The sequence below is a fragment of the Myxine glutinosa genome, chromosome 1 (assembly GCF_964187855.1).
Source record: "Myxine glutinosa chromosome 1, kmMyxGlut1.1, whole genome shotgun sequence".
NCBI classification, from domain to species: domain Eukaryota; kingdom Metazoa; phylum Chordata; class Myxini; order Myxiniformes; family Myxinidae; genus Myxine; species Myxine glutinosa.
The window spans coordinates 414,043,162-414,052,111 of NC_136261.1; the positions used below are offsets into that span (position 1 = coordinate 414,043,162).

General features: G+C 39.0%; 1 long non-coding RNA gene across 1 annotated transcript; it reads right to left on the reverse strand.

Annotated features, from left to right (window-relative positions):
• Nucleotides 1–451: 451 nt before the first annotated feature.
• Nucleotides 452–1,216, reverse strand: LOC144889613 (uncharacterized). Its single transcript, XR_013621924.1, has 3 exons — nt 1,132–1,216; nt 840–1,007; nt 452–670 (listed from the first exon to the last, which is right to left on the reverse strand). It is a non-coding gene; the product is annotated as an uncharacterized LOC144889613 (long non-coding RNA).
• Nucleotides 1,217–8,950: the final 7,734 nt, after the last annotated feature.

Here is an 8,950-nt window from a genome sequence, read left to right on the forward strand (position 1 = left end):
AGTCCCTTGGACCTACAAATTATATGATATGAATGGGGAAGAAATCTTGGGTTCATTTTACTCACATGAATTACAAAATTCAAAACTGATAAGCCATTAAACAACAACCATTCATACTTTTATCCACCCCACCCAGATTAGTTAATTTAATTAGTAGTAATAAAAAAAATAAAAAATAAAAATCATAAGCCACGCCCACAAAGACCCCACCCACACAGACCCCGCCCACACAGACCCCGCCCACACAGACCCCGCCCACACAGACCCCGCCCACACAGACCCCGCCCACACAGACCACGGCCACACAGACCACACCCATCATCCCCCACCCCTCTGTGTGCCCCCACCCTTGACCCTTCACCCCCCTCATCCCACCCCCACCTTCCCCACACACACAAGGGGAGGGGAGAGGTGGGATGAGGGGGGTGAAGGGTCTTTGGCAGGGGTGCACTTCCCTTTCTTTTTTACCTTTATTCTCTTTTTGTAATTAAGAATGAAATAATTGTAGTCAAAACAAATATAACCATATATAAATAGTGAAAACCTAAAAATCCTTATATTAATAAAACATTTTTCTTGAGGTATATATTCCAATTTCCCCCAGCACAAGCCATCAATTTCTCCCCAGCAGAATTCAAAGGCAACAGATGTCTCCAGGTTTTGAATCTTTCTGTTAAAGACAAGAGGGGAGAGAAAATATTAATATAGGGTGAAGCAAGGAGAGGATATGAGCATTGATATTATGAATTGATATGAGCATTGTGAATTGAGATATGAGCATTGCGATTACAACAACGATTTTAAATAATGAGCATTATCAATGGCACACACACACATACCTCTAAAAGATCAAGCTTTTTGTCAAGATCATTGAGTTGAAAATTTAGGGTATCACAGGTTGGCAGGAAATAACCACTCTTTGGTAAATCATGGGCAGCCCACTCATAGTTGTGGTCATCGAGGTCGTGATCGTGGTTGTGGTCATCGTTCTCAACAGGTGTTGTATTCTGTTTGAAAAAAGAAAGAAAAACATGAGGAGAAATGATTAAAAGATACATCGTATTGATAATGAATAAATAAATGTCAGCTCCCGTTTATTGGTGCCAGTCAGAGAGATGAATAATGAATTACCAGGGTCAGACTCTGATGGTCGTTTTGGACAAGAGACAAAATCTCGTTTGTGTCTTCTTCGAGGTTAATACTACAGACAAAAAAAAAAAGCGAAATTACTTCGTTGAAGAAAGCCACACAAAACATATATATATATATATATATATATATATATATATATATATATATATATATATATATATATATATCTCTCTCTCTCTCTGTCTCTCTGTCTCTCTGTCTCTCTGTCTCTCTGTCTCTCTGTCTCTCTGTCTCTCTGTCTCTCTGTCTCTCTCTCTCTCTCTCTCTCTCACACACACACACACACACACACACACACACAGACTTGGCATTTAATATGGAATATTTTTTTGTGGGGGTGAACTTACTTTTCAAGATGTCTTAGAACCAAAAGTTCATTGGAATTATGTTGAAATTATTCTAGATTGTGTTAATTTGACCTTTAAAAGAAACAAAAACCACATTTGACATTTCGAAACAAATAAATTGATCCTTGAAAGTGATGTAAACTGATATCGAACTCAATTCATGGACAGTACTGTGTTAAACCTCTGTACGTTTTCCAGAAGTATCTCTTTATTTTGCACATTAGCCAAATTTTTTTTTAACAAAAACAAATGTTAAATTACGACTGGGATTACGGACAGTAAAATTACAGTTCAGTACTTCGTGTAACCCCCACGAGCATTCAGGAGAGCATGTACACGTTGAGGCATGCTGTTCACGAGATTTGCCAAGGTTTGGACAGGAATCGCTTGCCATGCAGTGACAATAGTCTGCTGCAATTCACGCACAGAGGTCGGCTGCTGGTTCAAGTGGTCGATTTGACGCGTTAATTCTGCCCACAAGTTCTCTATCAGATTCATATCAGGGGACGTGGCAGGCCACTCCATATACTCTACACCATGGCCAGCAAGAAAGTGTTGGATCATGCGAGCACGATGAGGCCGTGCATTGTCATCTTGGAGGACAAAGTTTCCTCGAAAGGCTGCACGAGCAAATGGAAGCAATGTTTCTTCCAGAATGGCCCTGTACTTGAACTGGTTCAGGTTTCCATTCAGAACAACCAAGTCAGTTTTGCCCCCTGCATGAAAAGCAGCCCAAACGGTCACCCCACCACCTCCAGCTTGGACTCTTGGCACTATACAATCTTTGTTGTAGGCTTCATGCACTTGTCTGCGCACTCGGACGTGGCCATCTTGACGATACACCAGAAATCTAGACTCGTCACTGAAGATCACGTGATTCCAGTGTCCTGGCTGCCATTGACGGTGCTCTCAGGCCCACTGCAATCGGCGCTGGCGGTGTTGTCTGGTCAGGCATGGCTTTCTCAGGGGATGCCTGGCACGATAGCCTGCTTGAACCAGTCGTTGGTTGACTAGCCTTCTGGATTCAGGCACATTTGTCAGTTGCTGCCACTCAGGCCTAAGCCGATTAGCTGACTTGGTACGGCCATTGCAGACTAAACGGTGCAGCTGGCGATCATCCCTCCTTGTGGTTCTGCGGGGATGTCCTGGCCTCGGTATTGGAGTAGGGACACCCCTCTGAGCATTTCGTTTCAGGATCTTTGACACCTGACCTTGAGTGATGCCATACTGCCGAGCAATAGCACGCTGTTTCATGCCGTAATTTCGTAAAGCCACCACTCCATGACAAACAGCATTGTCGAGTTGACAGACCATCTCCAGAGGTAGCGGCAATAACTTTTGGAGACGTGCAGCAGTTGTTTTCCACTAATACAGAACGCAACAACCCTTGTATACCCGACTGTGAAGCCAATCATCAAATGCACCTGTCCGTACATTTTGCCATGCCACCTGTGATATAATCCTGTTGTTGACTTCTTGCTGTGACAGACAATGTGACATGGTTCTTTTAACAAATAAATCACCAAAGTGTAAAAGAAACTCACCAGATTGATATACTGAGTTAAGAAAGTAAACCCAAGTCAAGAAAAAAAATAATTCCATATTAAATGCCAAGTCTGTACATACACACACACACACACACACACACACACACACACACACACACACACAATCTCGTTTTTTCATTTCTGTTCCTCACAATTCCATCTCTCTCTTTTATTCACAGACACACACACACACATACACACACTCACACACACACACACACACACACATACACATACACACATCTCGTTTTTTCATTTCTGTTCCTCACAATTCGATCTCTCTCTTATATTCACACACACACACACACACACACACACACACACACACACACACACACACACACACACACACACACACATCTCGTTTTTATTTCTGTTCCTCACAATTGGATCTCTCCCTTTTATTCACAGACACACACACACACACACACACACACAATCTCGTTTTTTCATTTCTGTTCCTCACAATTCGATCTCTCTCTTTTATTCACAGACACACACACACACACACACACACACACACACACACACACACACACACACACACACACACACATACACACACACACACACACAATCTCGTTTTTTCATTTCTGTTCCTCACAATTCGATCTCTCTCTTTTATTCACACACACACACACACACACACACACACACACACACACACACACACACACACACACACACACACACACATCTCGTTTTTCATTTATTTTCCTCACAATGAGATCTCTCTTTTATTCACACACACACACACACACACACACACACACACACACACACACACACACACACACACACACACACACACACACACACTCACTCACTCTCGTTTTTTCATTTCTGTTCCTCACAATTCAATCTCTCTCTTTTATTCACAGAAACACACACGCACACACATCTCGTTTTTTATTTTGTATCATACCCTTCACATGAATCTTCTAAGAACGGTGAAACATTAAATTCATTCGTCGGGTGAATATTCTGAGCCCTCCATCTCGGAGGTAGGTTGTTCAAACCCGTATTCAGTTCGTTGTGAAACTCTTGAGGAATAACTTGAAATTCTGCCAGGATATTCACAATATTTGAATTGCTGTAATAAAGAGAAAAAATATATCACGACTCATATAATTAATCACATACAAAGCTCTCATTAACAGTGTTTAACACCAAACGAAACTTACCAATGTCCTGGTGAGTATTCTTCATCAGAGGAAAGACTGGAATAATACAAGCTCATCTTCGTTCGCAATGTTTAAAATTGAACTGAATACGGCTTTTTATAATGAACAAAATGTATTTTCGGGAAGGAACTGCTTGTCAGCATTTGGGAAACTGAGGGCGTATGTGTGAAAAACAGGAAATGAAACAATGAGAACCTTTGGGAAGTGATCCAAGTCATAAAACATGTCATTTCTCAAAAGTGAGCTATTAATTAGAAAAGGTTCGAGTATGGTAGCCTTGGTATATAAATGGTAATATCTAAAAAGTTAATGTTAATGTTAAAAAAGTAAAAAGTTAAAGAAAGAAAAGCTAATGGGAGTTCCTATTGAGAAGACTGATCAAAGATTGAATCTTAAGATGGGCGTTCTAGAAGGAGGAAGGAAAAGTATTTATGAATGGTCTGAGAACTTTGATGGACGCCACATCGTTGGAGGACAGACCATCTATTATAACCTCAAAATGATTTGTGAATCTGGTGGCGCACAGACTCGATCATTGAGGGAAACTTTTCACTTTATAAAAGCACAGAGACTGAATAGCGATCGGGTTCTGTTTGTGAATATCTTGGATGGAGATGAGACGAGTAGGAGGATCGATGGATTAAAGAAAATGATGAATGACAATATATTTGTTGGATCAATGAAAGAATGGGCAGAGAGTTGATCTCTATGTTCAGAGAGGGTAGACTGATCGAGTGATCATAGGGTTAATGATAGAATGACCATAGGGTAGATTGGTAGAATGATCGAATGATCATAGGGTTAATGATAGACTGGGTAGATTGATGATCATCGGGAGAAAAGAGAGGCATAAGAAAAAAGGGTAAGATTTTTGGGTGGCAGAGAGGGTATATGAGAAAACCCCATGTAAATAGATGGGATGGTCTAGTGGTCCAGGATCACCCTTATTGATCTACTCAAGGGTTTTAACCAAGGCTCTACCAAACTATTTCCAATTTGAACTCAAAATGCTAGTTAAACAACATTTCTAAGAATTAACTTCAAAGGGTCAACAAATTCATTTTATAACAGATCTAATTCTCATCCAATAATTTTCCTTACCAACTGTGATATTGTAACACTTTAATAAACCTTCGAAAAATGTCTCCCAAATCAATAAATTCCCATTTTACTTTACAAATACTCATCTGTAAATGATGTATTCAATTACAGTTTCTCCCAATTTGTTTGGCCTAAATGGCCGCAAAAGTGGCTGCCAACATGCAGTACCTTTTTATCTACCAAGCAAGTATTCTCCCACTTAAGACCTCCACCAAATTTTTTTAAATCTGGGATTTCTAATTATATGGATGCACACTCTCAGGACATTTCAGGCTGCTGTTAACAATCCACTACGATAAATTAATTCCTTTACCCACAATTAATTAATGAATACAAATTGAGGATATTATCCTTATCACATTCATTTAAAGATTCATTGTTTTATGAAAATCAATATTCGTTAAAATCTGGTGTTACCTTTTTTTCGGTATCAATTTCAGCAAGATTTTCTTTACTAATCTTTTTTTCCCATATGATCTACGTCTAATACACATAAACACAACACAATTTATATGCTGATAGAATTCAAGTTCATATATATCAAAAATCCGTGGACAGAGTATTCTGATAAATCCATATAAGATCTCTTACAAATTTGGCTAATTTTGTACTCCCACATTTTTTTTTTTTTTTAAACATGAAGCTGATATTCATAAATAGCTTTTATTCTCATATAAATTCTATCAAAAATGCAATCCCAAGGTTACTCACAATTCCTTACTATCAATTAATGGCTGCTTACTACTCAGCACATCAAATCTTTGTATTCCATCTGCCTTGACAAAAGAGATAATCTTCATAATCAAATTGTCTTTTTATTTTATTTTACGGATTTTATGGATATTTAATCCCATCCACATCAAACTATCTATTTCAAGAGAGGCACACTGTCAGTTTTAGCAATCTTTCAAGAGAAAAAATACACAAATTCATACATTATGTATATTTGTTTGCGTTGGAACCATTATTTGCAGATCTAGATGGGTGTTTCATAAAATTTGTCCCTCAGTTTTAGAAATGCAGTTACACAAACAGATAAAAAAAAAAAATTTATTCTTAGAAAACCCCTATAATGTCCACATTGAAATCACCCTTTTGGTTCCCACAATAACTTATCCAAATTTGACAACACACCCGTTTACATGTCAGTCGACCACTGACCAATCAATCATGCAAAGCAATTAGTCCGAAATTCCCGCCTGATCATCATGTGACTCTTGTCACTTGGTTCCCCAAAAAAATTGCAAAGCAATTGTTCCAAACTCTGTAAATTCAAAAAAAAAAATTTTTTTTCCCCAAAATGCTCCTTAAAGCCACATTTATAATTGGCAAATATGAGGCTTCCAGAATGAACTCTAATCTTGGATCTTTTAATTCTATGTTCCAAAAAATGTCCAATTTCGGCATTTGATCAATTAATTATTATTTTGTTAATAAGCAAAAAATAAATCATTCTTGGTCCAAAAACTTTTCAGACACAAGAAGCATCGACAGTTACTCATGTTGGTCTAGTGATCTTATCTGTTGAGGCCAATCGTCATTTGGGATCTGCAGCAATGAAGGCCTAATCGTTGTCTGAGGTACCAGTAAGCACTGGTACCCTTGATCTTGTTTTTTCCCTATGAACCTGTCTCCTATTTGAATATGGACAACGTCGTCCCCAGTGTCCCATATTTCCACAATTAAAACACCTGGCCTTGTCATTGCCTGTTCTTTCAGGGCTACCTATCCTATTACTTCCTAGTTTTCAATTCTTGTCCTAATCTATCCAATCGACTTCGCTCAAATGTACCATTTCTTGGAAACTCCTTGGCATGTCCCTTTGTCCACAAATACCAATTCTCGATCTCCCTAATGGCCTCTACGCCATAAAGATTGTACATAGAATATGTACAAGTACCTTTTCGTGGAATATCTGGTTCAACTGATCTCTCGATGTCTCGATGTCTCTCGGTCCCTGCTCTCAAATGTTGTGTTTGTGTCCTTCCCCCTCTCTCCCCATCTTGTCTACCGCTCCCGATGTTATTTGTTTTATGTGTCTGTTTGTCTTTCTGTGTGATTCATGTTCGCTCTTTCACGAGCCTCGATCTTGTATACAAAAAAAAAAAACAAAAAAAAAAAAAAACTTTTCTACCCTGACAGGCCCTATTTCCCATTTCGCCTATAGGAATGTATTAGGCAAACCGCTGTGTGGTGTGTCTTCTGAGGTTGGTATGACAGTCGTTCTTCACTGGTGATTCCAGGAAGAGTCTCTCCAACTTTCAATTGATGATGGCAGCTGAGTCCAGGAACACCTCCTTTTTGTACCACCGTTTCACCAACCGATCCCCAAACTGATCGGACAGGTAAATGACCACCGACAGGTGGGGAACCACCTATCGGTCCCTTGTCACCAAAGCCAAAACACTTTTGCGGAGGCCAGGTAATTGTGTTCCCTGTCAAAAAGGCACACCAGATATTAAGCATAAATATAAAATATATATTCGGACCTTTCCTTCACTTTTGTCAACTTACCACCTTGCTCATTTTTGAAGGTATCTTCACATTAACATAAATATTCTGATTCCACATTGATTTCACAATGTGGATTTTATCACATTTTTAATCAAACTATCTTCGAATGAACTCAAAAATCAAATCAAAAATCAAATCAAAATCAAATCAAATCAAAAAATCAAATCCTCTTCCTCTAAAAAAAAATTTTCCCTAAAAAATCAGTTATTTCCCAATCTTCTGATATCCACTCTAATCCATTTTCCTATCAAGTCTTACAAAAGAGCCCGGAAGAGAATGGAAAATCAAAAGCTCTATCAAAAGAACAATAGTGTGTTGTTCCAAACCCACCACAACAAAAAAACATCAGGCAAAAAAAAATCCTACTAAAATTCAATAGAACACCATTTAGCTCAATGCACCCTAATTCCTCATTTCACGAGTAGGAAACACAATGCCGCCTCTTGGGGGCCCTCCAGGGAGCGAAAATATGCTTCCCACTCATCCTATTACCTCCATCAAAAAAGAGGATATTACACTTAAATCCGTTTGTTTGTCTGTCTGCACAGAACAATTTTGATTTTCTCTGCATTCGTTGATATGAATTACAGGAAAATTCCATCACAGATAAACCTCACATGTACAATTTTTTAAAATCATAATCATGTCATTGATGACATGGTATAGGCACCATAATTGTTTTAACACAACAATCTTAAAATCACCGAGAAAAAAATCCTGGCAAAGATCCACAATCCCTGATTGCTGTGTCAATGGTAATATTACCGACATAACATATCAATATTGATTTATAATAAAACAATAAAATTAAGATATAATATCTCATGGCAAGGGGCAATGCCACCTCATGCCATGCCCGATGGTTCAGGGAAAACAATAACGTTTACCTGCAGGACATATGTCCACCCAGGCAAAACCTACCCCAGTCAGTTCAACAAAACCCCCCAAAAAACCCGATATAATGCTGATCTGGACCACACCCTACCACAAAACACCCACCAGCCTTTTCGGTGGGGTGGGGGGGGGGGGGGGTGTAGAATGATGGATGATGAAAGGGATAAATTGCATCCAACACCAATCCATGTTGAACAAGGGAGGAATTCAT